The sequence below is a fragment of the Mesoplodon bidens genome (genome assembly GCF_964165515.1).
Source record: "Mesoplodon bidens genome assembly, chromosome: 5".
Taxonomy (NCBI): Eukaryota; Metazoa; Chordata; class Mammalia; order Artiodactyla; family Ziphiidae; genus Mesoplodon; species Mesoplodon bidens.
Window position 1 is genome coordinate 74,774,282 of NC_138161.1, and position 15,256 is coordinate 74,789,537.

A 15,256-nucleotide genomic window follows, 5' to 3' on the forward strand; every position below is an offset into this window, starting at 1 on the left:
TTGCCTCGCCATGGAATTAAAATTTATTTCCCAGTATATCTTGATAGTCCTGTGAGCACAAACTGTCTTTTATGTACAGCTACACCAGAGTTATTCAAAATTATTACTGTTTGGGGGAGAATAACTCACTGAACTATCAAAGAAATATATCCCTGCACAAAGATAAAGATTTGCCGTGAACTTTTTAAAGATAAAAGTAAGTGTACAGGAGGTCACCTTGACTTTCAAACTTCTTGACAGTAGTGTTTTTCCAGAGAGTTCTTATTCATAGTAACTTACTATGGAAAGACAAGAGATAAAGCCAAAAATAAAAATAAAAATATGTATTTGAGCACATACTGTGTTTCAGGTCCCATGTTAGGAGTTCACAGAAAAAGAAAAAAAAATATGTATATACATACTTCCAACCTTAATGATAGATCCCATTTTAGAATAAGATATTGAAAATATCTGAATTTGTTTAAAAAAAACAGAAGTTGCCATTTAGTCCTAGTATCCCATAGTGTCTAATTTTATTCCAACAGTGTTATTCCACTTATGTTAAATATTCTGTACATTTCTTTTTTTAATTGAAGTATAGTTGACTTACAATATTATATTAGTTTGGGGTGTACAACATAGGGATTCAATATTTTTATAGATTATACCCCATTTAAAGTCATTATAAAATATTGGCCATAGTCCCTGTGCTATACAATATGTCTATGTAGCTTATTTATTTCATACATAATGGTTTGTACCTCTTAATCCCCTACCCCTCTCTTGCCCCTCCTTTTTCTCCACTCCCCACTGGTAACCACTAGTTGGTTCTCTATATCTGTGAGTCTGTTTCTGTTTTGTTATATTCATTTGTTTGTTTTATTTTTTAGATTCCACATATAAGTGATAAAATACAGTATTTATCTTTCTCTGTCCTACTTATTTCATTCAACATAATGCCTTCCAAGTCTATCCATGTTACTGCAGATGGCAAAATTTCATTCTTTTTTATGGCTGAGTAGTACTCCATTTGTGTGTGTATGTGTGTGTGTACACACACACACATACACCACACCTTCTTTATCCATTCATCTGTTGATGGACACTTAGGTTGCTTCCATATCTTGGCTCTTGTAAATAATGCTGCTGTGAACATTGGGGTGCATATATTTTTCTGAATTAGTATTTTCATTTTCTTTGGATATATACCCAGGAGTGGAATTGCTGGATCATATAGTAGTTCTATTTCCAGTTTTTTGAGGAACCTACATGCTGTTTTCCACAGTGGATGTACCAATTTACATTTTCACCAACAGTGTGCTAGGGTTCTCTTTTCTCCACATCCTTGCCAACATTTTTTATTTATTGTCCTTTTGGCAATAGTCATTCCGACAGGTGTGAAGTGTGAAGTGGTATCTCATTGTGGTTTCAATTTGCATTTCCCTGATGATTAGTGATGTTGAGCATCTTTTCATGTGCCTATTGGCCATCTGTATATCTTCTTTGGGAAAATACCTATTCAGGTCTCCTGCCCATTTTTTAGTCAGCTTATTTGTTTTTCAGGGTTTATTTATAGTGAGTTGTATGAACTGTTTATATATTTTGGATATTAACCCCTTATCAGTCATATCATTTGCAAATATTTTCTCCCATTCTGTAGGTTTTTTTGTTTTGTTGATGGTTTCCTTTGCTGTGCAAAAGCTTTTAAGTTTAATTAGGTTCCGTTGTTTATTTTTCCTTTAGTTTCCTTTGCCTGAGGAGACAGATCCAAAAAAAATATTGCTAAGACCAATGTCAAAGAGTGTTCTGCCTATGCTTTCTTCTAGCAGTTTTATGGTTTCTGGTCTTACATTTAGGTCTTTAATCCGTTTTGGATCTATTTTTTTATGTGGCTTGAGAAAATGTTCTGATTTTGTTCTTTTACATGTCCAGCTGTTCAGTTTTCCCAGCACCACTATTCTGTTCATTTCTTATAGGAGTGCTTCCAAAGAACAAAATGAATAAGGCACATTAATGATGCATGCTGGTTATAAGTGCCCTGGAAACTTTGTTGTAAGAAATAATTTTCAACATGTAAATATTAGTACAATAAGACATGAGAAATTTGACCAAGAAACTTATTAACAAAATGTAAACAGTGCCTCTGCCTCTTTTTCATGTTCAGGAAATAGGAAGAGTTGTAATTTGTTAGAATCCTTGTTTATCAATGGATTTCCCAGTAAAGCAATACGGATTTTTTTTTTAACTTTCGCTTCTTATTATAAAAGTAGTAATATTCATTCCAGTAGTGTGGGCAGAAAATTAAAACACCCTAGGAAGAAAAACTCATCAAAGAATTTTTTGGCTTTATTTTATTTAAACTTTTCATAACAGGCTAAAGGTGCTAAATCAACCAATTCAGGAGTCACACCTACATGCGGAAATGTAAGAAGCTTTAGCCATGGATTTACATTACTAGGTATCATTAATTCTAACATTTAAATTTGGGCAGTGGGTCATTGCTTTCTGGGGGAAGATTTAAGGCAGTGAAATTTCATTCCTATGCTATGTGCGCAGCAGCTCCTGAGGGGACTGTCAACCCTGGCATTCTGCTTTATAGAACAGAACTGCCTCTTCTAAACTTCTCCCCCAATCCTTCATCCTACTTCTGTTACTACACTGCCTTGTCTTTAAACTTTACTGATCAGATTAATGGAGAAACAAAACAAAGTGGTTCCAGGTAGATTTGCCCTGAAACAAATCTTAAAACAAAATGGAGCTAGCAGTATCCCTCGGAATTAAAAGTACATAAAACTTTAAGTCAAAGAAAGAAGGAAAATATCAAATATTTGTACATTCTCTACAAGGATCGTGAAGGATGTAATGTCAGTCCTAGACGTTTAACCCTCAAAACCGCCAGCCTTCAGACAAGTATTAGAAGAAGGTCCACAGGTTTTTCTGGAAGACCCAGCCAGCCAGCTCTACGTTGGCCTTGCCTAATCTAAGACTAGGCTCCCCTCTGCCACTGCCTTGCCCACTGGTACACTCTGCTCCTTCATACACCCAAGAATACACCCAAGAATTCCTTCAATGACAGGTACATGTCATTATGACTCCACTCTCAGTCCTGGCTCTTAAGGGTTTGAGAGCTTAAAGCCCAGGATGGCTCTGTGCATGAGGTCTCGTGGGAAGACAAGATAAAACCTGTCCTCAGGTGGAAATGGGAGAATCTGGGAGCAGGGAGGTGGCCCAGAGGAGTGGCCTGTTCTTCATCCATAGACAAGGAAGTTTGTGGGCAGCAACAGATGTAAAGCTTATCATAAGGAAGGTTCAGTCAGGAGGCATTTGGCAGAGGGAAGAAAGTGGGAAGATTCATGAAAGCAAGATATTGTTACAAGCATTCAGAGCAAACGCTAGGCCATACCATTCTGTCTGGAGCAGAGTATGTGGGGGAGGTGGGGAGGCATCATTACCAGAAAACAGCATGAGGCTGGGGGAGACCACGGCCTTGGAGATCCCACCACTAACCACCTGTGGAAAGTCATTTCTCTACCACTTCACTTCCTCATCTTTATATACATGGAATTCTTCAGGTCTTGCAGAGTTGCCTGTGAATGAGCATACTACTTGCACTTCCCTTGCCTGAGAGCCCACTTTTATTCTGCATGGCCTTGACCACTTCCTTGCCTAGTTGCATTGCTATTTCAAGCTCTTTTATAAAGTGCAGGTGTGAAAGCAGCCCTTCATTGCCCCCCTCCCTGCCCAGAGTTTAAATAGTATTATTGGCTCTTGCAAGAAAAGGTAACCAAAGTAAAACAGTAAAGACTAGGCTGTTATCACTCCTGTTATCTCAGGCCAGATGCTCATTAGCAGTACACTAGTAACCAAAAAACGAGAGACCAGACTGCAGCTTGGATCCAATAGTAAGGGCCAGGCTCGGTAGAAAACAAATACAAACCAGATATAAGAAAGAATGCTTTGTCTGTACCATTTGAAAAAGATAGAGCCTTGAGCTATGTCCCACATGCCCAGACATAGGTCTACATCCAGTTCTTCTACAGTGGCCACAATGGGGTTGCTCAGAATGTTGTTTTGCTACTTAGCCACTCACTCTGCTGCCTCCCCAGCAGGAGGACAGCTCCATTCCATGCCCTTCAAGAGGGCACCAAAGGCAATAAGCCAATTCTTCACCTCTGTCACCTGTCTATACATCTCAATCCCATTTTCTGAGACTTTCTCTCAGGCCAGATTTCTAGGTATCTGCTTTCTGTTTGTTTTGTTTTGATCCTGCATCAATATGAACATTAAGGTAACTGTGCAACTCACCTACCTTCCTGAAAGAACAGCAATCTTTCCATACCATACTGTGATTAAGAGTGCGACATTGGTTAAATCCTGGCTCCAACTCCACCAATTACTAGTTACTTGGACTCTGGGCAAGTAACTTAACCTCTGAACATGGGAATGGTAAAGTAACAGCTGAGTAAAAGAATTAGAAAGGCAAGTCAGAGTGTAAAGAAAAGGAAGAGGTACTAAAATATCAGTATGTGAAGAGTCTAGAACTGTGGTCCTCCAGTTAGTCTTCGACAAAAAAGGCAAGAGTATACAATGGGGAAAAGAGAGTCTCTTCAGCAAGTGACATTGGGAAAGTTGGACAGCCACATGTAAATCAATGAAGCTAGAACACACCCTCACACCATATACAAAAATAAATTCAAAATGGCTTAAAGACCTAAATATAAGACAATACACCATAAAACTCCTAGAACAGAACATAGGCAAAACATTCTCTGACATAAATCATACCAATGTTTTTAGGTCAGTCTCCCAGGGCAATAGAAATAAAAGCAAAAATAAACAAATGGGACCTAATCAAACTTACAAGCCTTTGCACAACAAAGGAAACCATAAACAAAATGAAAAGACATTCTACGGACTGGGAGAAATATTTGCAAATGAAGTGACCAACAAGGGCTTAATTTCCAAAATATACAAACAGCTCCTACAATTCAATAACAACAACAACAACAAAACAAACAACCCAATCGAAAAATGGGCAGAAGAACTAAATAGACATTTCTCCAAAGAAGACATACAGATGGACAATAGGCACATGAAAAGATGCTCATCATTGCTAATTATTAGAGAAATGCGAATCAAAACTACAACGAGGTACCACCTCACACCAGTCAGAATGGCCATCATTAAAAAGTCTACAAATAATAAATGCTGGAGAGGGTGTGGAGAAAAGGGAACCCTCTTACACTGTTGATGAGAATGTAAATCGGTGCACCCACTATGGAAAACAGTATGGAGTTTCCTCAAAAAACTAAAAATAGAGTTGCCATATGATCTAGTAATCCCACTCCTGGGCATATACCCAGACAAAACTATAATTCAAAAAGATGCATGCACCCCTATGTTCATAGCAGCACTGTTGACAATAGCCAAGACATGGAAACAACCTAAATGTCCATCAACAGATGAATGGATAAAGAAAATGTGATATAGATAGAAAGATATATATAGATATAGATACATATATTTTGATATATATATATATATACACACACAAAATGGACTATTACTCAGCCATTTAAAAGAACGACATAATGCCATTTGCAGCAACATGGATGGACCTAGAGATTATCATACTAAGCAAAATAAGTCAGAAAGAGAAAGACAAATACCATATGATATCACTTATATGTGGAATCTAAAATACGACAGAAATGAACATATCTACGAAACAGAAACAGACTCACAGACATAGAGAACAGACTTGTGGTTGCCAAGAAAGGGGCTTGTGGGAGGGAAGGATTAGGAGTTTGGGATTAGCAGATGCAAGCTACTATATATAGGATGGATAAACAAGATCCTACTAATAGCACAGGGAACTGTATTCAATATCCTGAGATAAACCATAATGGAAAAGAGTATGAAAAAATATATATGTGTATAACTGAGTCACTTTGCTATACAGCAGAAAGTAACACAACATTGTAAATCAACTATACTTCAATAAAATTAAAAAAAAATAGAACTATGGTCCTCAACCCTGGCTGCAATTAGGATTATCTGAAGATCTTTTAAGAATTCTGATGCTGGGGGTCCTATTTCCAGAGATTCTGATTTAACTGGTCTGATGAGGGACCAGGTCAGCAGAGTCATTGAAAGCTCCCCAGTATATTCAAATGTGCATCCAGGCTTGAAAACCTCTGATCCAATGTAGTGAATCAGGGAAACAACCAACATGTTCTCATGTTAGAGACATTTCTTACAGGGCTGGATGCCCGAGTTTTTTTGTTTTGTTTATTTTCCTTACTTTTTTAGCTGCGTCGGGTCTTAGTTGTGGCACACAGGATCTTCGTTGAGGCCCGTGGGATCTTTTGTCACAGCTCACAGGCTTCTCTCTAGTTGTGGCGCATGGGCTCCAGGGCTCATGGGTTCTGTAGTTTGCAGCACACGGGCTCTCTTGTTGAGGTGCACAAGATCAATAGTTGTGGAGCACAGCCTTGGTTGCCCTGCAGCATGTGGGATCTCAGTTCCCCGACCAGGGATCGAACCCACATCCCTTGCATTGGAAGGTGGATTCTTTACCACCGGACTACCAGGGAAATCCCTGGACACCCAAATTTTTAAAGTGTTTATTTACTGATTCAGTGAATGATTATTAAACACCTACTATGTGCCAGGCTTCTCTTCAGTGGCTAGAATTAAAGATTTAGATTAAACTTGGTCCCTCCCCTCAGGACAGATGCAGTCTGGTGAACAAGTCATATGTGAAAAAAATTTAAGTAGTTACAATGCGATATGGTTGGTGTGGTAATAATGCTTTGTTCAAAGTGGTAGAATGGGATGAGTTCTTCACCCTTCAAAGCCCAGCCACAGAATCATGAAATCATAGAGATGAAGGAAGCTTAAGGTCCCTAATTTTCTGTGTGAGGAAACTTGAAATCAAGAGGTTGGGACTTCCCTAGGGTCATAGAGTTAATGGAACAGAGACCTACAGGAGAGGAAGTGTTAAGGAACTGGTCCAGCAGCACTGGACTCTGAGGCTGAAGTTCTGGGTCCTGAGGAATAAGTAGGATTTGGATGTAAGGACATGGGGAAGGGTTCCATTCTCAGAAGACTCAGCCCAGAGCTAAGAGGGGAAGTGCACACAGTGCACTTGGAATGTGCAAGGAATGCCCTGGCCCTGGTGTCAGGTAGTGGCCAACAGCTTAGCACTTCATCCTCCAAGTCAACACTGATTTGGGCTTACACTCTGTTTCCTGCTTTCCATGAAATTTGGGGGGGATGCTCCCACCCCCAGTTCTACTTCTCTCTGGGAATAATTCTATTTAAATGAGATGGTGAACACATTAATTTTGTGCAGTGTGTAGTCTAAGTTCACTGAGATCTGGGGTTTGAATCTCCAGCCTTAAATTCTTCAGTGATGTAACAGATGAATAACTCTAAACACCAGTAGATTCTTGATCATTTGGTCAGCCTTGACTACATTAACCTGGAGTCAATGTGTGCTCTATTTACCAAACTTAAAAACTCAAATCCAGAGTGAAGTGTGTTGAATTGGCTCTCTACTATCCCCTGGCTCTGACCTTGATGTTGTACTTGAAGTCTCACGTTTTCTCACACCCTACATCCTTTTAATCAGCAAATCTTATTGCCTCTCCTTCAAAATCTATCAGAAACTCAAGCACTTCTGACCGTCCTCACTACCACCACCTCAGACCAAACCACTGCCATGTCTCACCTGGATTTACCACGACAGCCTCCTCACTGGTGCTGGTGCTTCAGCCTCAGCCTCAGAGGTGTGCCATCAATACCACAGCAGAGGTTCCTTTTCAAAGAGTGTCAGACTGTGTCACTTCTCTATTTAAAACTCCTCTCCAAGGTCCTTCTTATGATTGATATCACCCCATACAATCTGTTCCCCATTACCCCTCAGACCTCATCTTCTCTTCTCTGGCCACACTGGCTTCCTCATTGACCTTGAACATGCCAAGTAAGCCCCCTCCACATTGTTTTCCCCATTTTCCCCATTGAAACGTTCTTCCCCAAGGTAACAGCATGGCAAGCTCCTTTACTTTCTTTGGGTCTTTTCTCAAAAGCCACTTTCATTGTGAACCTTATCTGGCCACCCCATCTAAAATCTCAACCCCATCCCCTGACATTTTATCTACTGTAGCCCACCTTATAAACATGACTTTCTTTAACACTCATCAGTCAACTGCATTTTATATTTTATTTATTGATGAAATTAACATTCGTAAATAAACACTATGTATTTAACTTATTTTTCTTATTATTTATTATTATTCTGTCTTTCCTTTTAAATCTCCATGAGGGGAGAAATAATTTTCTCACTGTTGTATCCTGATAATTTAAGTACAAGGCCTGGCACATGGTAGACTCAAATAAATACTTGTTTAATAAAAGAATGAAGAAAAGTTAACTGTGGCATAATAAATATTATAATTGCATTTTTATATTGCCTTCTTGATAGTTATAAAAAATATATCCAAAACATAAACAAGTCAAACTACAGTATAGAAAAAGAAGTCACCAAATCTATAAACCTAAAATGATCCAAACCCTAATTGAGGGACATTCTATCAAGTACTTGATCAGTGCTCTTCAAAAGTGTCAGACAAGGAAAGACTGAGGAATGTCACAGATCAGAGGACACTAAGGAGACATGAACATGAAATTCAATGTTGGGTCCTGCCTAGGATCCTGGAACAGAAAAAAGGGAAAATGAAATTCAAAACAAAGTCTGTAGTTTAGTTACTAGTACTGTACTAGTGTTCATTTCTCAGTTTTGATCATTGCACTATGGTGATGTGAGATGTTAAAGGGCCAGGGAGGTAGCCTACCTGCACAAACATTATTACTTCTGAATATCTAAATATGTCTTCATACAGGCAAGGGGATCATTTAAATGATATGCATGTTTACTTACGCTTAGCAAATACCCTGTAAACCACCACCAAGGTAATTAAGTAACCAAGATAGGTATGTGTGTGTGTGTCAAGGTAGTTTTCATTTTCTTTTTATGTTTCACCAATCATTTTCTATGCCCTGGTAGGTGTATGCCAAGGGCCTCAAACAGAGGTTTTCAAAGCATATATTTCTTGGTACATGAAGGAGTTTCATCAGAAGACACAGTAACAGTTCAAAGTTCTCTTTATACTCCCTCTGCTTTTAAAAGGTTAGAAATAACAACTGTCAGTTAAGTAAAATGATCTTCTAAATGACATCCCACTAATTTGAGATTTCACAGTGAAATAATCATATACCATCCTATGTCTCAAGCAGGTGTGTTCTCATTAGAGGGAGAAAAACGATCAAGGAAACTGCCACCAAAGGTTTTTGAGAATTGTATTAATTAATAAACCACTGTATATCTTGTGGAGGGGGGTAGTAGAGATAAAATCGTACAAGCAGAGTTCCCTTGTCTGGAAAGCTGCCACTTGATCCCTCTCCATCCTGAGGGAATATGTCCCATTTTTAAGTGGCAACTCTTCCTCATGGGTGGCGGTGGACCCTGCCTACACTGTGCCCTCACCCCCAACCCCCAGGCCTTGCAGCCAGGGAGAAGGACCTTCCACCTGCCCTTCTCCGGGGCGGGGGGGGGTGGGCACTGCTGCGTGGGTACCAGGGGATGGGGAGAAACACATCAATCTCATAGGGACTAGAACTGAAGACTATTGATGAGCATTTTTCATGTTTCTGTAAATCAAAATAAACGTTTATTTGGTGGGAAACTATCCCAGTATTTTGTACATTAATGATAGTCAAAAAGCCAATTCAATTCAATTTAACCAGATAATTACCAACCATCTACTAAGGACTCACTTTCATTCTAGGGCTGTGGAGGTAAGAAGATAAATGAAATAAAATCCTAACCCTCAGATAGCTTACTCTCTAGTAAAGGATATAAAGTTTGTAAACAAGTAACTATAAAAGATATAAATAACAAATGTCTAAAGGGCCAAGGATGTAGCCTACCTAAACAAAGTAAGCTGAATGGAAGAATGACAAAATCCCCAGAAGGAACCAAACTCTTCATTTTTACTACATTATGGTGTAGGCGTATAACTTAATGTAAATATATATGATAGCCATACTCTTTTTTTTTAGTAAAAAGGACTACAACTTTATTAAAAGTAAATAAATGTAACATATAATGTGTACAGATGGCACATGGTGCCAATTTTATTTGCAGATTTTATAGTATTCCAAAGTTCGCAAGTTACACATTTGCCACAGCCTTGGCTAAATCTTGAACTAGTGCAGAATTCAGCTGTGCTAGAGTGCTGATCTTAGTATGCTTAGACGTGGCATACTTGTTCTTGATAGTCGTGTGCTTTGTAAGCCCACGATTCACCATGACTATATTCTTAGCCAGGTGTTGCATAACAACAAGAAGGGATTCTTCAGTGTATGACAGGTAATGCTGTAGAGTTGGTGTCCATTCACCATTATCAAGAATTTTCAGTGCTAAGCAAAAAGCTCCCACTGCAATCTGAGAAGGAGGAAATTACACCATATGGTAGTTCAACATAGTTAGTTCCATCAGATATTTGGCCAAAGTATGTAGCTCAACATCAACCTCTCCAATCTTAGATGCTCTCCGAAGGAAATGCAGGGGTAGAGGGCGACCCAGACTAAAATTTAAAGCTCTTAGAATATTCATTTCCATCTGTCTGATTTGGTACTTAGTGTAAGTGTTGTCAGTCACAAAGGCAAAGTCACCAATTTCTGGAAGGTACATTTCCTCATATTTGCTTGCAATAAACATGGCAGTGACACCAACCAGCTGCAGCATCTTCTTGGGCACACAATTATCCTGCATGAACTGATCAATAATGGAAACAGTCATGTACATGGTCTCCTGGAGTAACTGAATTTCATTTGAACCTGCACTAGCCAGTCAATTAGGATGGCTCTCATGTTTCCAGTGACTTCATGACCCAGTAGGTATTTTGGTCTGACTGCTTGCTCTTCCTCAAGTTGTCTCAGATAAGCATAGATATCTTTTACATGTTCACTACAAAGGTTTGGATCTGCTCCATCTTCTGCATCCACGTCATTCACTGTAAGAATTACATCAGAGAAAGCCTGACACACGTATTCTTCTGCAGGGGCACAGCCAGATGTTTCCATGGGGCTTGGAGAGGGAGTATCAACCAAAATAGGCTCAGGAGGAAGTTTCTGTTCTTTAACAGGCTAGGGTTCTGGCTCTGGCTCCAGCTGGGGCTCCAGCACAGGTACAGGAGTCTTTTCCAGAGGTTTTGGTAGTTTTTTAGCAATAACTTTTCCAGCAGCTAAAGTTTTTGCTTCCTTTTTCAGGGGCAGTTTGGCCTGTGGCTCTTCACTGACTCTGTTACCGATGTCCCCAAGAGCTGTTCTTGGCCTCAGCCCGGGCTTAGAGGCTGCAACAGTGGCCACAGGCACGTACTTTGCGCCTGCCATACTGACCTTCAACTTACTTTCAGCATTAATGCTCATGTTCCTGGTGATCCAGAGAGCCATGGCTTCCTCTGCACCAGGCAGTAGGTCAGTGGGGAGAAGCAGAGCATGGAAGCCCCCGACCATCCAGGGACCTTGAACCCACCACAGGCCAACAGCCGTTCCTCTGCAGCACTGATACCCATATTCTATTTTATATTTAAACTTTTGATCTAAAACTGAAAAAGAAAAACATTTATTATTATTATTATCATTACCTTATAATTCATTACTGCTTTGACCTGACATCAGAAACCTAATGTCTTTTCTTCTGTACCAAAATGTCAGTCAGGCCCCGTGGTTTTCTCTGTGATGTATGGTATACAGCCTTAAATATGTAAACTAGGGTTGGTAAGTAGTTTTTTCAGATTAATTTTGGAATAAAACTGCTCCTAAACATAAGCTCTTCCCAATGTGGATAGGAAGATTATTTCCTCCAAGATGGGTGTACAGTCCCAGCTTTCAATGTTGTCATAGTCTTCAATACCATTTTGTAGTACAGTTTGATAACTTCATAGCCCTGCATCTATACTATCAAAAATTAATTAAGAAAGGTAAGCTAAATAATACTAGTTTATTTTCCTAAAGCGTGAAATCCAGTATTCAAAAGCCCCATTTCAGAGAATAAATTTCAGGCTACCATTTTCATATCTGGAAACTGACCGCAATGTTGGAAGATGAACCAAATTATTCTTTAACAAATGAATTTTCCAAAGACTTTGTTGTCAGTACTGAGAGAAGCAAATGGGACATTTGTGCAAATACTTCTGAATGCCCCAATAGAAAAATATTCACAAGGTGTTGATGAGGTATGATGTCAGCAAGAAGCTTGGGACTTTGAGCCAATCTTTGCTGCTAAGTGGAAATGGGCCTATTTCCTTTGATGTCATGAACAGTTAAAAAAAAAATTCTCTCCAACATCACAGCACAAGTAAGCCAGCAAATTCATTAAGCAAACACTGACCTGATTTTGCTCCACGATGTCGAAGAAGAGCTGATTCATGATATTAATCAGTGAATCCATGGCCTGTTTCGTTTTAGCCCAAGCAATTCCTGATGAATGAGGAAATTAATGGATTTATGCATAGTGCCCCTACAAACTACTGTCACCTCTGATCTGTCGCTCGATAGGTCCAAGGTCAGCCCCACCCTTTGTGAGAACCTGATCTGTAGTAACACTTACAATTTGGAACAGTGCCTTCTATATCCAGTGGTCTGAGACCCTTCTCATCACAAAGTAATTTTGCCTTGCAGAGACTTCTTGTTCAAAAATTCTTTGACCCCTCCAAGATTCTCAAAACATCACAAATAAATATAGCTAACAGTGTGCTGTTATTTATATCTGTGTGCTCATTTGCTGCAATAGAAGATGCCACCAATAATTTAACTTATCCTGAAAGTTCTCAGCCGTATTTTTTAAAAATTAATTAATTAATTTATTTTTTTGGCTGTGTTGGGCCTTTGTTTCTGTGCGAGGGCTTTCTCTAGTTGTGGCAAGCAGGGACCACTCTTCATCGCGGTGCGCGGGCCTCTCACTATCGCGGCCTCTCGTTGCAGAGCACAGGCTCCAGACGTGCAGGCTCAGTAGTTGTGGCTCATGGGCCTAGTTGCTCCGTGGTATGTGGGATCTTCCCAGACCAGGGCTCAAACCCGTGTCCCCTGCATTGGCAGGCAGATTCTCAACCACTGCGCCACCAGGGAAGCCCTCAGCCGTATTTTTAACATGCTGAGCAACAATGTTTCTGATTATACGAACATTTGCAAGTGCTTGTTTATGCTCTGGACACAATTTCTGCTACATTCAAAAGAAACTCTTTTATAAAACTGTTGTCTGTAAAAAGGTTTAGATGCCAAGGCAATTTTTTCACTTAATAGAGAACTGCATTTCACAGCAGATCATTTGTTTTATTCTCATTCAAAACAAATGCTGCCATTTCTTCAGTCCATTAAGTTTCCCAACACCCATCTTTTCTGTGTACCAGTCATGGCTTGTTTAATTATAGTGCCTTAAGTTGTAATTTTTCTGTTGTAAATATTTTTTGTTTGGATATTCTTCACATCCACCAAAAAAAAAGTGCACCCCTATTTTTTCTTGAAATACTAAACTTTGTTTTTTAGGAGATGCACAAGTCCATTTTTCTCTAAATTTTACAATAAGAAAAATAGCAGTAAACACATGGTACTAAATAACAACTGCCAATTGATTTCAGTGTTGGAAATACAAAGGAAAGTGTGTGACCTTTGACTAAACAGGGAGGGTATAGCCCTTCCACAGAGGGCATTGCCCCTCAGATTTAGGGGATGTCTGCCGTGTGGGAACACTGATCCTCTGTTGTTAAGAGAAGCTAGAAATCAGACTTTTAAAAGAAATATCTCGGGCTTCCCTGGTGGCGCAGTGGTTGAGAGTCCGCCTGCCGCTGCACGGGACACGGGTTCGTGCCCCGGTCTGGGAAGATCCCACATGCCGCGGAGCGGCTGGGCCCGTGAGCCATGACCGCTGAGCCTGCGCGTCCGGAGCCTGTGCTCCACAACGGGAGAGGCCACAGCAGTGAGAGGCCCGTGTACCGCAAAAAAAAAAAAGTAAAAGAAATATCTCCTAAGATTAAGGAGATTAATCTCTTAAGTTATCAAAATGTTGATAACTTATTCCAAGTTTATTAAAATATCATGTGGGTCAACATTGTTCTTGCCAGGCAAAACAAGTCTGCAAGCTGAGTGCAATCTGTAAGCCACCCATTTACAACCTCTGGGGATGTAGAGTGTAACAGTAAAATAACCTATATTCTACCTCTGTTTAGTCCCTGAGAACTAAGAAGAAAACAGGTACAGTTACATCAACATGCTTCTATGGAATATGAATCCAAGTGCCATAATTAATTTGGAAGCTTACTGATGAGGCAGCAAAATGCAGTGGAAAGGAAGCCCAGCATGTGCAGGAATCCCGAGTGTATCACTTATTAGGTTGGTTGATGTTAGAGTCCTCATCTGGAAATTGGGATAATAAAATTGCCTTGTAAGTTTGTCAGAATTATTAGAGATGAAAGTATACACGTTTCTCAGTGTAATGTTGGCATTTGGAAGATGTTCCATAAACAGTAGCTATCCTGTTATTACACACCACAAAACGTAAGTTTCCAACCATATTTCTTTGTTGCCCCCACAAACACGAACGGTGTCCAGCCACCTCCTGCCACCCCTCCCTCTCCACATCATGTTTCACTCCTTGGGGCAGGAGCCCATGCCGCGGCTCATCAGCCCACTCAAGTTTTCTACTTGCCTTGCCCATGCTCTTACCTGTACCTGGAATGCCTGTCCCTCCCCTCTTCATTCAGCTCCTTCCTTTGCAACTCAACCAAAGTGTCACCTATTCTGGGAAGTCTTTCTTGAGGGCCACCTCCAGTCTGAATAGAGCACTCCCTCCCTTCCTGCCTTGTGTTTGCCTCCGTCATAGCATTTGTCGATAGTATTGTCAACTGTGAGCTCCTGAGACAGAGGAGCTGAGGCAGTCACCTCACTGTCCTGAGCACCTGGGTGCAGTGTCTTCGCCTGGCATGTAATTATGGCTCAAAAAAAAAAAAAAAAGATCAAGGAGAGAATTATGAATACGAATGAGGTGACTATAGACTGGAGTGGAAACAGCCCACTCTGTGTCTGCTTCCCTCTTGTTTTACAAATGCAAATCTTTGGCTACTGGTTATGCCTCTCCTCCTTGCCTTCCCAAACCTCACACTGGCTACTGCCTCTACCCCACCCCCAAACCAATGGCAATTTCCATTCTGGA

General features: G+C 40.1%; 1 protein-coding gene and 1 pseudogene across 6 annotated transcripts in view; one reads left to right on the plus strand and one right to left on the minus strand.

The window, feature by feature from the left end:
• KCNAB1 (potassium voltage-gated channel subfamily A regulatory beta subunit 1) overlaps positions 1 to 15,256 on the plus strand; it is a gene marked incomplete at its 5' end in the record, with an annotated part of 429,450 nt that overhangs the window by 334,145 nt on the left and 80,049 nt on the right. The gene's annotated exons all lie outside the window — the stretch shown is intronic.
• Positions 10,101 to 11,499, minus strand: LOC308617379 (G2/mitotic-specific cyclin-B1-like; annotated as a pseudogene). The gene has a single exon. The product of its transcript is annotated as a G2/mitotic-specific cyclin-B1-like (transcript).